Source organism: Anolis carolinensis, chromosome 1 (genome assembly GCF_035594765.1).
Source record: "Anolis carolinensis isolate JA03-04 chromosome 1, rAnoCar3.1.pri, whole genome shotgun sequence".
Lineage (NCBI taxonomy): Eukaryota > Metazoa > Chordata > Lepidosauria > Squamata > Dactyloidae > Anolis > Anolis carolinensis.
In genome coordinates, this window is record NC_085841.1 from 19,229,850 (window position 1) to 19,246,254 (window position 16,405).

Consider the following 16,405-nt stretch of genomic DNA (forward strand, 5'->3'; position numbering starts at 1 on the left):
TTCCTTCCTTCCCTCCCTCCCTCCCTCCCTCCCTCTTTCTTTCTTTCCTTCCTTCCTTCCTTCCTTCCTTCCCTTCCCTTCCCTCCTTCCTTCCTTTACTTCCTTTCCCTTCCTTCCTTCCTTCCTTCCTTCCTTCCTTCCTTCCTTCCTTCCTTCCTTCCTTCTTTCCCTCCCTCCCTCCCTCCCTCTTTCCTTCCTTCCTTCCTTCCTTCCTTCCTTCCTTCCTTCCCTCCCTCCCTCCCTCCCTCCCTCCCTCTTTCCTTCCTTCCTTCCTTCCTTCCTTCCTTCCTTCCTTCCTTCCTTCCTTCCTTCCTTTCCTTCCCTCCTTCCTTCCTTTACTTCCTTTCCCTTCCTTCCTTCCTTCCTTCCTTCCCTCCCTCCCTCCCTCTCTCTTTCTTTCCTTCCTTCTTTACTTCCTTTCCCTTCCTTCCTTCCTTCCTTCTTTCCTTCCTTCCTTCCTTCCCTCCATCCCTTTTTCCTTCCTTCCTTCCTTCCTTCCTTCCTTCCTTCCTTCCTTCCTTCCTTCCTTCCTTCCTTCTCTCCCTCTTTCTTTCTTTCCTTTCCTCCCTCTTTCCTTCCTTCCTTGCTTCCTTCCTTCCTTCCTTCTTTCCTTCCTTTCCTTCCCTCCCTCCTCCTTCCTTCCTTCCTTCCTTCTTTACTTCCTTCTTTCCTTCCTTCCTTCTTTCCTTCCTTCCCTCCCTCTTTCCTTCCTTCCTTCCCTCCCTCCCTCCCTCCTTCCTTTCCTCTTTCTTTCTTTCTTCCTTCCTTCCTTCCTTCCTTCCTTCCTTCCTTCCTTCCTTCCTTCCTTCCTTCCTTCCTTTCCTTCCCTCCTTCCCTCCCTCCCTCCTCCTTCCTTCCTTCCTTCTTTACTTCCTTCTTTCCTTCCTTCCTTCTTTCCTTCCTTCCCTCCCTCTTTCCTTCCTTCCTTCCCTCCCTCCCTCCCTCCTTCCTTTCCTCTTTCTTTCTTTCTTTCTTTCTTCCTTCCTTCCTTCCTTCCTTCCTTCCTTCCTTCCTTCCTTCCTTCCTTCCTTTCTTGACTCCTTCCCATAAATGGAGGGTGCTGTGCACACACCCTCCTCCCTTCGGCCTGGCTCGCACGCCCCTCTCTTCTCTCCTGCCCAAACTCTGGGAGATACAGCACATCTTCGCCTCACATTCTCTAGCAGAGGGATGGCATCAGTCCCTGAGAAAGACATCTATGAGTCTTATTCATTTATTTACTACAGATTTCCAAAGTGGGTGCTACCGCCCCCCGGTGGGCGCTGGAGCAATCCAGGGGGGCGGTGATGGCACCTATTAGGACATGGGAGCAGGGCCAGAGGAGGGGCGGGGCCTCTTCCCAAGTGCCGGAGACAGGGCTGAGCACCTGAGGCGCCTGTTAAGACACACAGGTGATGGAGCTAGGGGAGTGGGCGTGGCTTCTTCCCAAGAGCCCGAGACAGGACTGAGAATCTATACCTCTCCTGAGGCGCTTGTTGGGACACAGAGGGAGGAGCTAAGGAAGGGGGCGTGGCCTCCTTCCAAGAGCCCAAGACAGGGCTGAGCCTCTATACCTCTCCTGAGAGGCCTTTTAGGACTAAAGGGCGGGGCTAGGGGCAGGGCCTCTTCCCAAGAGCATGAGACAGGGCTGAACCTCTGTATACCTCCCCTGAGGCGCTTGTTAGAACAAGGGGGCGCGGTATAGAGGTTCAGCCCCGTCAGGCACTTGGGAAGAGGCCCCGTCACCTCCTCTAGCCCTGCCCCCTGTGTCCTAGCTGGCTCCGCAGGACAGGGATAGAAGCTCAGCCCTACCTCAGAGCACGTAACTCCGCCCATCCCAGTCCTGGCCGCCCATTTGTGGCCCCGCCCACCTCCCCTTGCAGCCCTGCATCTTCACTTGGGTGGGGGGCAGAATGGTGTTTGTGGAGGACACGGGGAGGGTTTGGGCTACATGTTCATGGCACTCACTATAACCTGCATGTCAGTGGAGGAAGGGCCATTGGTGTCTTCTGCTCAGTGGGAACTAAAGCTGTTTGTGGAGGTGGGAGGTTGTCTGTGTAAGTGCACACCTCCTCCACATACACATTTTCACTTTTATTATGTGTATAGATTATGTGGATAGATATATATATATATAGACAGATAGATAGACTAGCTTGGGGACCATGCAAAGCATGGGTTATTTGATAAAAGGCAGGGTTTGTTTTGGGGTGTTGGGTAATATCATTTAGTAACACTATTTTTTAGGAAAAAAGCAGTCTTTGATTTTGCTTTTTATGAATGCTACCATCACAAAAAACATAACGCGTGGGTCAGTCGTTCAGTGGTGTCTGAATACAGGTGAACTATAAGCCCCTCATGCCAATGTCAATCACTCCCAAACTTCACCAATATGCAAAGTTGCCTGTGTTGGGTCTGTGTTTGGTCTCAATCCTTCGTCAGCTGGGTTCAGTGCTCTCTGGATAAGAGTGAACTACAACTCCCATATGTCAAGGACAGTCATCGCCAACCCTGCCAGTATTCGTGGTTGGCCATGATGGGACTGTGTACCATGTTTGGTCCAGATATGTTGTCGGCTGGGTTTAGTGTTCTCTTGATAAGGGTGAACTACAACTCCCAGATTCCCAGGGCATTGGTTGGGGTCATGCAAATTTCACACCAATCGAGAGAGAAAGGAACACTGGGATGTTCTCACTGTAACTTGCAATGTCAGTGGAGGGAGGGATTTGGTGGCTCCCCAGCACTGTGGGTTAAAGTTGTTTGTGGAGGCTGTCTATGAAAGCGAATACCCCTGCCACATACACACATACATATTTTCACTTTTATTATGTGTATAGATAGATCGATAGATCGATAGATAGATTTATGTATATCCTGCTTTATCTCTCCTTACCAGGCATGGGCTGACTTGGGCCCTCTAGATGTTTTGGACTTCAACTCAGCCGGTAGGGTGTTAGGAGTTGGGGGAGTTGAAGTCCAAAGGACCTGGAGGGCTCAAGTTTGCCCATGCCTGTTTTAGACTGAACTTTAAAGATGCTGTCCAACATGGTACCTCCCGCATCTCTACGCACAATGTGTTAGGCCTGCTGCACCTGTATGCGATACAAGCACCCAGATATATACAGACTTAATCACAGTACTTGGTTAGCCTGGCTTTCATGTCATTATTGGGTTTTAGTCTGAACTTTAAATGTATTGTCTGAAGTGCCCATTCTATTTGGGTTAGGTTGTTTTCCGGGCTGTATGGCCATGTTCCAGAAGCATTCTCTCCTGACGCTTCACCCACATCTATGGTAGGCATCCTCAGAGGTTGTGAGGTCTGTTGGAAACTATCTGTGGAATGTCCAGTGCAGGATAAAGAACTCTTGTCTACCTGAGGCAAGTGTGAATGTTTTAATTGGCCACCTTAATTAGCATTGAATGCCCTTGCAGCTTCAAAGTCTGGCTGCGTACTGCCTGGGAGAATCCTTTGTTGGGAGGTGTTAGCTGGCCCTGATTGTTTCCTGTCTGGAATCCCCCTTTTTAGTTTAAGTTGGGTTTAGTCTATTGGGCTGATTGTTGTTGGAAGCGTCTTGCATCTCACTCTGGGAGAAAATAAAGACCTGATGGCCATGATTTTAATATTTGAAAGGATATCACATCAGGGAGGGGCAAGCTTGTTTTCTGCTGCTCAGGAGACTACGACTCGGAGCAATGGATTCAAATTTTAGGAAAAAAAGATTCCACTTCAACATTAGAAAGAACTTCCTGACGGTAAGGGCTGTTCAGCAGTAGAATATGCTGCCTCAGAGTGTGGTGGAGTCTCCTTCTCTGGCCATCTGTCGGGAGTGCTTTGATTGTGTCCTCCTGCATGACAGAAAAGGGTTGGACTGGATATTTCTTGTGGTCTCTTCCAACTCTAAATTAATTCTAAATTTATCATAATATTGGGTGCTGAGTTTTAGTGTGAACTTCAAAGATGCTCTCCAAAGCGCCAATCTATTTTAGGGACAGGGTTCAGCCAATCAACAAGTTGGGATTTGCTATGTAAACATCATGACATGGAAGCCACTTGGTGCCACTTCCTAAGGCCATCTCAATGGAAAGTAACTTTTTAGTCACCTGAAGTGACATAGCAGTGTGTTGTCCCTTTGTCCTCTTTCTCAATCCTTTCACCCTCTTTACTCTCACGCTTTACTCTTGGTGATTGTCCTTGGTGTTCACCGGTGCATTGCCTCCCTGCAGCGCTGCCCTTAAGGCTTCTCTGCATTCAGCGGCTCCTTTTCCTCCTGGAGGGCACCTAGCAAATGTAGCATTGGAAGAACAACGACACAATGAAGACTTTCTAGTGTGCCTCAGTGATGCATAGAAGAAATCCTGGAAAATACCAGTACATTCCTTAAAGTGGCCATGTTCTTTCCATTTTGTGCTCACCTGTCATTTCATTCATGGGCCACATCCTTCATACACATACTAGGAATCAATGTCAGCTCACCACAGCCGCTCCTGAATGAACACACGAGACTCTCTGTGATATCACCAGAAACTTTTACTGTAGGAAACATGAACATCAAAAAAGCCAAGAATGGGAGGCTCCGGCCAACCATCCTTTATATACCCTCCCCCTCATTTGAAAAGTCTCTTCCCGCTCAGCAAAACCCCGCGCAAATTCCCCGCCAAGTCCAGCAGCCGTTTCTTCTCCGAGTCCTGAGCCGCAGGTGTCTTATCAATGTCAGTGACCCTGAAACTCAGAGCCACATCCAGGCTCTAGTAGCAGGGTTCTGACATGGCGTCCTCCTCCCCTTCGTCCTGGAAGGAAAAGATTAAACACAACTATTGTTCTCCGCTGTCCAGAGTTCCTTTATACTTTTTTAACAGGCTGCAATGGAATACCGGGTGTACCTTTCCTAGGTCCTTGGGTAGCCTCAGCTCATAGGTCACTTCGTTTATTCTTTTTGCTACCCTGAACGGCCCTATATAGCGTGGAGCCAATTTTTTAGATGGGAACCCCAATTTCAGGTTTTTTGTGCTCAGCCAAACCAGATCCCCTTCGCCCAATTTGTCCCCCTCTCGGCGCCTACGATCTGCAAAGAGCTTGTACTTCTTTTGTGTTTCCCGCAATGCCTCCACCACGGTCTGCCACCCTTGCTTAATTTTGGCCGGCCATTCCTTGTCGGTCTGGCCCTCTCCTTCCTTCCACTCGGGTAGCCTGGGGAAAGGTGCCACCTCCTGTCCGTATACTATTTCGAATGGGGCACGACCTGTGGCCGAATGTACGGCCCCGTTAAAAGCCATCTCAGCAAACGGTAGAAGGTCCGCCCAATCATCCTGTCTATAATTGGTGTACATCCTCAAGAATTGGCACAGTGTTTGTTGGGTGCGTTCGACTCCCCCGTTGGTTGCGGGATGAAAAGCCGAGCTCAGGTTCCTTTCTGCTCCTAACAGCTGTAAGAATTTTCCCCAAAATTTTGCAGTAAATTGGACTCCCCGGTCGCTAATTATTTTGTCGGGACACCCATGTAGGCGATATACATGCTTCACATACAAATCAGCAAGTTTTTCAGCTGAGGGGAGTTTTGGCAGGGCCACAAAGTGTGCCTGTTTTGAGAATAGGTCCAATATTGTCCAAATGTATCTGTGGCCTCTGCTGGGGGGTAGTTCGCCTACAAAATCCATGGCCACGCATTCCCATGGCCTCATGGGCTCCACCACCCTCTGCAATAGCCCCTGGGGCTTCCCCGGTGGTGTTTTTCCCTCTGCACATAATTCACACTGCGTGACGTACCCCCTGGCGTCTTTCCTCATTCCGGGCCACCAGCATTGTTTGGCCAACAGTTTAATAGTCCTGGTGGGGCCTAGATGACCCGCACCCTTGTTATCGTGGCACTTCCTTAACATTTCTCGTCTTAAACATTCAGGAATATACAATTTCTTATTTACAAACACCAAATCCCCACACAATTCTCCCTTTTCTTTGTTAGTTTGTAACCATTTGTCCATTCCATACGCTCGCTTCAACTCTTCCTCCCATATTTCTCCTCCCCCCGTGGAAATGGCAGTACGTTTGTTTTCTTTGGCCGCTTGTGCTCGAGTTAGTACTGCCAGGCCCCACTGCTTATCTAGGAACAGGCTCCCTTCAGATTCCTGAATTCCTCCCCCGTGCTGAGGCATCCGAGAGAGAGCGTCAGCGAGTATGTTATGTTTCCCCTGGAAGAATCTGAGTCTGAAATCAAAACGGCTGAAATATTGGGCCCATCTAATTTGCTTCGCTGATAGTTTACGAGGGGATCTCAGATACTGTAAATTTCTATGATCAGTCCACACCTCAAACGGTGTTCCACTTCCTTCCAGAAAGTGTCTCCAGCACTCTAGTGCTTTTAGAATCGCTAAGGCTTCTCTCTCCCAAATCGGCCAGTTTTTTTCTGTATCGCTAAACTTTTTTGACAGATAGCCACATGGCTTCAGGTTCCCCCCCTCGTCTTTCTGTAGCAGAACTGCCCCATATGCCCGGTCTGACGCATCGCAATGTAGTACAAAGGCCTTAGACATATCAGGGTGCTGTAGGACAGGTTCCTCAGTAAAACGCTTTTTAAGGGCTTCGAAAGCTTCCTGGCATTCTATTGTCCATGTCAGTTTGGCCCCTGGGGCCTTCACTTTGGCTGTTTCTCCCCTGCCTTTAGTTTTTAACAAATCCGTTAATGGCAAAGTGAGGCGCGCAAAGTCCTTGATAAATGTTCTATAGAAGTTTGCGAACCCTAGGAAGGATTGCAGCTGCTTCCGTGTTTTGGGGGCTTCCCACCCCCTCACGTCTTCCACCTTCGCAGGGTCCATCGCCACTCCCTGGGAGGAAATCCTATACCCCAGAAAGTCTATCTGGTCTTTATTGAACTCGCGCTTGGCAAGCTTCGCATACAGTTTCGCTTCCCTCAACTTTTGTAGGACTTCCCTGACTAGTTCTACGTGTTGCTCCTTAGTTCGAGACATTATCAATATGTCATCTAAAAAAATAAAGACTCCCTTGTACAACAATGGATGCAATACTTCGTTGATTAATTGCATGAACGCGGCCCCTCCCCCGCACAAACCGAAGGGGAGCACACGATAATTGAATAATCCGAATGCGCAGGAGAAGGCCGTCTTCCACCTGTCCTCTGGTTTGATCTGCAATTTATGGTAGGCCTCAATTAAGTCCAATTTAGTGAATATCTGTCCTTCCGATAACTGGGCGATCAAGTCCTTCACTAAGGGTAGGGGGTATTTATTTACAGTGCTGATTGCATTTAGGCCCCTGTAGTCAATGCAGAGCCTCAGCGTTTGGTCCTTTTTCCGCCTGAACAACACAGGCGCCCCTAGAGGGGAATTTGAAGGCTCTATGAAACCCCTCGCTAGGTTTTTATCAATGTATTTTCTCAGTTCCTCCTTTTCCCTAGCTGACATCGGGTATATTTTTGCCTTGGGAAGCTCTGCTCCTGGGACTAGCTCTATTTTCACTTCAACTCTCCGCTTCGGTGGGAAATTGTCTGCTTCCTTCTCATCAAACACGTCCACAAAATCCCGATACTCTGGGGGTAATTTATCTGCCAGTTCTGCTATTCTGATAGAGTCTTCCTCCCCCCTTTTCCCTGGCTCCCTCTCAACTTCCTGTCTCCCTTCTTCCAAATTCATCCTGAAGATCATGCTCTTATCCTCCCAGTTGATTTGCGGGTTGGCCTGCCCCAGCCACGGCATGCCTAGTATAACATTATAGCTGGCTATTTGTGATATCACAAATGACACCTTTCCTTCCCAACTCCCTATCTTACACTTTACATCTTCGGCACTGTACTTAGCTAACGATCCCGATGCTGTGGATCCGTCCAACTGCGAAAAAGCTATTGGGGATTCTAGGTTCGTTCTTTCGCATCCCAATCCCTCGGCTAATTCAGGGGAGATGATGTTCCTGGAACATCCACAATCCACAAATGCTTTGCAGGTTGCTTGTTTGCTGCCATTTTCCAGCTGAATGGGGACCACTATCATAGCTTTGTCCTGACTTACCAACCCCCCCGAGTGGTGCCTCATCGGTGGTTCTTCCTCGGCGCGTTTTCCTGCCACGGCTCTTGGTTTGGGCTGGCCTCCGCCTTCCCCTTTTCTCTGCCAGCACTCGGCAGCCCTGTGGCCCAACCGGCCGCACACGAAGCAGCCACTCCTGCTGGCGCTCACGTTCCCTGTCGGCTCCGTTCTCCTCCCGGCTGGGGTTGATCCCTCCTTCCGGCTCCCCTCTTTCATCTGCGGCCGCTGCTGTAGCCCTCCTCGGTGCCTCCTCGCCTGGGCCAGCGATGTCTCGACGCGCCCCGCCAGCTGAATCCATCCGCGCAGTGTGTCAGGCTCATCACGATGCACCGCCCAGGAGAGGATCTCCCGCCTGAGACCCTCTTTGAAGAGTTCTATCTTTGTTACTGCAGACCATTCCGGCACCTTTTCGGCGAGGCATTGGAACTCCTCCGCATACTCAGATACCGACCTCTGCCCCTGGGAGACGGTCTTCAACTTCTCCCTCGCCCGGATCTGCTCCAGTGGATCTCGGAAACGGGTCTCCAGGGCCCCCATAAAGCGTCGGAGTGACCCCAGACATGGGTCGCGCCGCGCGTGCAGCTGAACGTACCAGCTGGCCGCTCCCCTCTTCAACACTGCACCAATGGCCCGTATTCGGCTGGATTCCGTTCTAAAAGTGTGAGCATTGTCTTCCATATAGCCCCTCACCGTGGTCAGGAAAAAATCCAGTTCAGAGGACTCTCCCCCAAACTCGATCCTTAGTTCCTCTCGTCTCGGTAGGGGTCCCTGTGGTGGCAATCCCCAATTCTCCGCCCGTCGCAAGCCCCCTTGCGGACCAGTGGGCCCCGCTGCTGCTTCTCTTGGCCCTGTGCCACGCCCGGCATTCGCCAGGGGCACCAGGGTCTCAGCTGGGAGCGTAGCTGGGATTCTCGGAGGTTTTTCCCCTTCGTCGTCACTCTCCTCCACCCGCGTCAGGCTTGTTTGGGTCTTGGGCCGGGCGCCGGGCTCCTTTCGCATTTCCCTTCCCTTCGGTGCTGGGAGGTCTGCAAAGCCCTGGCTGCTTCCCACGCTCACGTCCCACATTGAGCCAGCCCGAATTTCCCTTCCTCTCTCTGGCTCCGCCAAAAACGCCAGGCGCTCCATCGCCCTCGACATCACTGCCAGGGTGGTCTCCATCGCCGACATCCTCTCCTCCAGAAACACCATCCTTTGTGGGCCTGGGGAAGGTGAACCTTCCTCTCCTCCGGTGCTGTCTCCCCGCACCACTCCACGCCTCTGGGTTACCCCATTTGGCTGGGCATAAGCGGTGGATGACGCCAGGGCCGCCAGCTGGTGGAACTCAGCGTCCGGCTCGGGAGTGGCCCTTTCCGACCTTCCTCCTCCTGCGCCCAAGAGCTCTTCATCCTCCACTTGCATGTTACACCTCACCGCTACAGCGGGATGGTGTCCGTATTCTTGGCTTAGTGTCAGCTCACCACAGCCGCTCCTGAATGAACACACGAGACTCTCTGTGATATCACCAGAAACTTTTACTGTAGGAAACATGAACATCAAAAAAGCCAAGAATGGGAGGCTCCGGCCAACCATCCTTTATATACCCTCCCCCTCATTTGAAAAGTCTCTTCCCGCTCAGCAAAACCCCGCGCAAATTCCCCGCCAAGTCCAGCAGCCGTTTCTTCTCCGAGTCCTGAGCCGCAGGTGTCTTATCAATGTCAGTGACCCTGAAACTCAGAGCCACATCCAGGCTCTAGTAGCAGGGTTCTGACAGGCTCCTTTTCCTCCTGGAGGGCACCTAGCAAATGTAGCATTGGAAGAACAACGACACAATGAAGACTTTCTAGTGTGCCTCAGTGATGCATAGAAGAAATCCTGGAAAATACCAGTACATTCCTTAAAGTGGCCATGTTCTTTCCATTTTGTGCTCACCTGTCATTTCATTCATGGGCCACATCCTTCATACACATACTAGGAATCAATGAAATGCATCACTATCAGCCTCTCTGTTCCTTTGACAGTAGGCACTTAATGTACATAAAACTCATAGAAATTTGAAGTAGCTACTTAGATAAAAGCATAGTTTTACCACTACAGTAGATTCACAATTAACTGGCACCCCTGTACGTATTGGTAGATGTCAGATAAATGTAGTTTTTGGTTGCTTGAGAACTACTATTGAAATTTTGCCTAACTAATGTTATACCACATAATATACCGTGCCATAAACTCTGGATTGAATTGATGTTAATACTGAAATACAACAATTAAAAGAAAATGAGGACAAACTTAACTTGATACAATATTTCCACTAAAATTATTTTTATTTTAATCTTTAAAGTATTATTTCTTTGATATTTTTGCCAATTGCTTGAGAGTTCTGGTCGCAATAGTTCCGGTTAACTGGGAGTACATATTATTTAAAAATGCTTCTTTTTGTATTACCATAGTATTGGTTTTTTGCTATGTTTTCCTTGTTCTGAATAGAAAGTTAATTTTAAAGCTCATTTAACTACTGTGCAGAACATGTGCAAGCATATCCCTCCTCCCTTGTACTTAACCTATTGGCACTCAGACCTTCTTGTTTTCTTTGATAAACTGTACACAGTTTGTTGTCGAAGGCTTTCATGGCTGGAATCACTGGGTTGCTGTGAGTTTTCCGGGCTGTATGGCCATGTTCCAGAAGCATTCTCTCCTGACGTTTTGCCCACATCTATGGCAGTCATCCTCAGAGGTTGTGAGGTCTGTTGGAAACCTTTATATATCTGTGGAATGTCCAGGGTGGGAGAAAGAACTCTTGTCTGACTGAGGCAAGTGTGAATGTTGTAATTGGCCACCTTGATTAGCATTGAAGAGCATTTCAGCTTCAACGCCTAGCTGTTTCCTGCCTATAGGCATCCTTTGTTGGGAGGTGTTAGCTGGCCCTGATTGTTTTTTGTCTGGTATTCCCATCTTTGGAGTGTTGTTCTTTATTAATTGTCCTGATTTTAGAGTTTTTTAAAAAAATACTGTTAGCCAGATTTGAGAACACAGAAATGCTGGGCCACTCTAACAACCACCATGTCAGGCTACACAGAGAAGCCATTGACATCCACCAGAATGTGGACAATTTCAACAGAAAGGAGGAAACCATGAAAATATACAAAATCTGGCTAGAAGTGTTAAAAAAAACCCTCTAAAATAAGGACAGTAAATAAAGAACAACACTCAGAAGACAGGGGAATTCCCGACAAGAAACAATCAGGGCCAGTTAACACCTCCCTGCAAAGGATTCCCCCAGGCAGGAAGCTGCCAGGCTTTGAAGCTGCCAGGCTATTAAATGCTGATCAAGGTGGCCAATTGCAACATTCACACTTGCTTCAAACAGACAACAATTCTTATTCACATCCTTGACATTCCATAGATATATAAGCCTCACTTGCCTAGTTTCTAACACCTCACAACTTCTGAGGATGCCTGACATAGATATGGGCGAAATGTCAGGAGAGAATGCTTCTGGAACATGGCCATACAGCCTGGAAAACTCACAGCAACCCAGTGTACACAGTTTCTTACATATACCAATAATTTATTGACCACACCATAGTATTCAATTATGATCTTCCCTGCACCTCCTTATCTGCCATTTAATTGGAAAAGAACCACCAATACTCCCAGATTAATTGATTATTGGGGTTTATGTTTCCCCCCCTTAAAGTCTCCATAACCCACTGGAACCATTCCTTCCATTTGGGCATTTACTGCCATGCAGATCCTTTCTCACTCCTTGTGAAGATCCTTTCCCCTTTCCTAGGTAAAATAAAAATAAACCCTCACTGCAGACTCTGCAGTCTCCTCCTAATACAAAGGCACTGTGACCTTCCCTTCACAATAAATAGGAAATGTTTGTGGCCTGTCATGTGGAGATAGCATTCAGTCCTGCTGGGCAGGCAGAAATCTTTCATCACCTTTTCCAAAGGGCTTATAAAGGTGAGCCTCTTTATAGCCCTTTCTACCTAACATTAAAAAAATGAGTGCTCTTACTTGAGCACCCAGGAATGCTTATACACTGTAGAATTAATGCAGTTTGACCTCACTTTTAAGTGTCATAGCTTAGTACTGCTGAATCCTGGTGAGGCACCAGGACTTTTTGGCAGAGAGGCTGAGGGACCTTGCAAAACTACAACTCCCATGATTCGATAGCATTGAGTCATGACAGTTAAAGTGATGTCGAATTGCATTACGTCTGCAGTTTAGATGCAACCACAGAGGCAAGCTCAACCCTCTTTGTATTAAATATAAATATCGTTAATGTACGTTTTAATCAATAGGTAAAGGTAAAGTTTTCCCCCATTCAGTCTAGTTATGTCCAACTCTGGGGGTTGGTGCTCATCTCCATTTCTAAGCCGAAGAGCCGGTGTTGTCTGTAGACACCTCCAAGGTCATGTGGCCGGCATGACTGCATGGGGTGCCCTTACCTTCCTGCCGGAGGGGTACCAATTGATCTACTCACTTTTGCATATTTTTGAACTGCTACGTTAGCAGAAGCTGGGGCTAGCAGCGGTAGCTCACCCTGCTCCTTGGATTCGAACCACTAACCTTTCAGTCACCAAGTTCAGCATCTCAACGGCTTAACCCACTGCACCACCATTTAATAAATACAGTTTAATAAATACAATTCATGCATTTTTCATACTGGACATTCAATAGTCTTGTCCCCTCCTTGGTTATTTTTCCCCAGCTTCAGGTTTAGAAGGTTTTATATCTGGATGTAAATGATTTTTAACAACAACAAAGATTAGTGTGGGAAGGGGGAGTAGAAGAATAAAAGAGGGATGTATTTTAAAAAGGCATGTATTAATTCTGCCAGTTCTGTCACTTGGTGCTGATTTCTTTTTCACCGCCAAACTACAATTAAGATTAAGCTGTAAATATTACTCTTATCTTACTCTGTGCCACCTTGGTCGGTACCTTTTGTACTTCCGAAATTACATAACATGTGAACAAAAGAAGATCTATGTAATCCTAGCTATTGCTATGCTACAATGCAGTCCTGTATTTGTCTACTCAGAAGGTAATATTCTCAGCTACACTTATTCCTACTAAGGGTATAGTTGAGGCATGAGACCTGAAAAAGAAAGAAACAGGAAAACTTGATTAATATAGGAATCACGTTACAGCTTTTCATTGACAGTGTTTCTTATGAGGCACAGTCTGCTTTGTTTCTATCTTGATAGAAAGTTGTATCATTGCCAGTTGTAGGTTGTATAGTGTTTCCAGCATTATGCAATGGCTTGATCTAAGGCCCCTTCCTCACTGCCCCTATATCCCAGGATCTAATCTCAGGTTTTCTGCTTTAAACTGGTTTATATGAGTCTGCACTGCCAGATAATCTGGGATTAACAGAAAACCTGGGATCAAATTCTGGGATATAGGGCCTGTCTGGGGGCCCATCCACACAGTATGTTTATCCCAGAAGCTCCCGGTTCAAAACGGAGGGTGGCTAGACAACGTCCCCTGAAAATGCAGGAGCAATTGCTACAAAGGCCAAAAAACACGAGATTTTCAAGTACAGGAATATCCCGGTTCTGGCTGGAAATGCGCATCTTTGAATCTCTGTATGTCTCTATACTCAGAAAATACAGGATTTTTATGTTGGTTTGTTCCTGGGTTATACATGTCGATTCCTGGTTGATTGTATACTAAAAACATGGCAACAATTGTCCAAAGAGCAAAAACTTTATTCTGGCAAAAGAAATGTTGTCGTCCACACGCTTAATAAAGTTTGAGGCACACAAACAAAGGTTTTGCCATGTAATAGACTTTCCTCATGTTTTTATGATAAAAGCAATGAGGAACAAGCATGCACAACTCAGAAACATCAGCCTGTTGTTTCATGCCACAAATCTATATATATAAAAGAGTGATGGCATCACGGCGACCCACAAAACAACAAAAGTACAGGCCCCCCAACCTCGAAATTTGACAACACAACCCATCATCCATGCCTCTAGGTTGATACAATAAAAAGAAAAGAAAAATAAAGTCCTAATTAGAGAGAGAGGAATAATTGCTTTTATCCAATTGCTGCCAGTTAGAAGGCTAAGCTCCTCCAACTTGGTCTCCTAGCAACCCAATAAAAATAATAAAAAACACTAAAAAAAATTGATACAATAACTATAATAACAGAAAATAACTAAAAATAATACAAGAAAATAATAAAATATAATAAATAAAAATTTAACTTACAATAAAATTAATAAAAAATGCAAATAACGTCAAATAAAAATTACACAACAATTTTTAACCAATACCACCATCACTTTGCCACAGCAACGCGTGGCCGGGCACAGCTAGTACACTACAAAACTTATCTGCACAGATGGCCAGGCAGCCTCTAAAAAGTGATAACAATGACTAAGTTCTGTTTCTAGCTTGAAAGTCTGTGTTCCTGTTTCATTGTGTAGTACTGCCTTCGAAAGTATAATCCAGTAATCTGGGATCAGATCCTGGGATATAGGGCAGTATAGAAGGGGCCTGAGACTCTGGGAGACCAGGGTTCGAGTCTCGACTCAGCCATAGAAACCTATCAGGTGACCTTGAGCAAGTCATGGTCTCTCAGCTTTAGAGGAAAGCAATGGCCCCCTCTGAACAAATCTTGCCAAGAAAACCCTGGGATAAATTTGTCATAAATCAGAAATGATTGAAGGCACACAACAATGGCACCAACTATTTCTAGTTGATATATTTCTGTCCAGATGGTTAGGACTATTAGAAAACTTGTCCATAAAAGACCTCAACTTAGGACTGAACAGGTGGGCTTTCATTTCAGACAAGCGGGCTCTGAGATGTAAATGAATTATTAATCACTAATAATGTTGTAAACTGACATGTTTTCTCATGTGTCTCTGAAAACAAGCTCCCAACAGCTACTACATCTTGTTCAAGCCGTGATGCTATAAATCAATACAGCCTTTTTTCCCCACTTCACAAAAACAAACAGACATTTTCAGTGTTGGTCCTGTACTTCTATTAGATCATAGTCCCAGCACAGGCAATTGATAGACAGTATAATATGTTGAGGGTGGATAAAGTGGACTAGGGCTATGGGAGACCAGAGTTCAAACCCCTGCTTCGCCACAGGTAAGATTTAGTCCTTTGCCTCTTAGGATGAAAGGTTTTATTTCAAAGGAGAGCCAAAGGGTTATAGTCCTTTTCTCCCACAGTCTCAGGTAAGCATCCTCTGTGCATATGTTAGCGATTAGTTTAAGAAAATCCCACAGCAGCAGCTAAATCCCTGTTTGTATGTTTGGTTTTATGTTCTTTTTTTAAATGTATATATAAAAAGTATTTAGATGGGAGAAAGCATTTGGTGCTTGCTCATTTTCAGGCAGCAAAATGCCTTGGGGCAGCCCTGATGGGCACAATCGATCTGTACCAAGGGCTGCGTGGATCACGAGCACTTATGCCACAGAAAGTCACTTCCATGACATAAAGATTCCAGTGCAGTTGTGTACGCTCTGCTAAGCCTTTGTGTACAACTGGTATTCCAGCAGCGCCCATGAAAGTAGGAAAAAGGAATCGATCCAAACTTCATAGCACATCCTTTGAATTGGCTGAGATGCTGTTGTCAGTTTAACCATGCCTAAATGCTGGCTGAAATGCTGAAGTAAACAAAATGACTTGATGTCAGCAACACATCAAGTTTCTACACATCAGGGTCAAGTTGGCGCAAGCAATTAATACCCCTCCTGGAGCAGAGTCAGCACCATATAGGAGCAATACCTGAAGCAGAATAAACTCTCCTTTTGGTGGTCATTATCATGATCATATTATCACATTATTATTATTATTATTATTATTATTATTATTATTATTATTATTATTATTATTTTACCAAAATGATTTCATCTGTTGTTATGCAGTTACATTGTGAATTCCAACAAATATGAAATTTGTTGTCAATAACTGCCTTTAAATTAGACTCATAGAATTTGAATAGTCATGCATCCAACTGCCTGCCACCAAGTCCAACCCTCTGTCATGAAGGAACACACAGTCAAAGCACTCCCGACAGATCGTCATCCAGCTTCTGCTTTAAAAGCCTCCAGAGAAGGCGCCCACCAGACCCAAGGCAGCATATTCCACTGTTCAACAGCAATTAGCATCAGAATATTCTTCCTAATTCAATGGAATCTGTTTTCCTGCAGTGTTTATCTGTTGCTCCATTTACTGGTTTCTAGATGACCAGAAAAGAAGTTTTCCCCTCCTCAACATGACATCCTTTCAAATTTTTAAACATGGTTATCATGTCCCATCTCAATCTTCTCTTCTCCAAGCTAAACAAAAGGGATTCAGGAATCTTAGCAGAACACAAGCTGACCATGAGTCAATAGTGTAATGCAGTGGCTAAAGAAATGCCATTTTAGGCTGCATCAAA

The 16,405-nt window shown here is 46.3% G+C and overlaps 1 protein-coding gene across 2 annotated transcripts in view; it reads left to right on the plus strand.

Moving 5' to 3' along the window:
* tmem178a (transmembrane protein 178A) overlaps nucleotides 1-16,405 on the plus strand; it is a 92,358-nt gene that overhangs the window by 60,472 nt on the left and 15,481 nt on the right. The gene's annotated exons all lie outside the window — the stretch shown is intronic.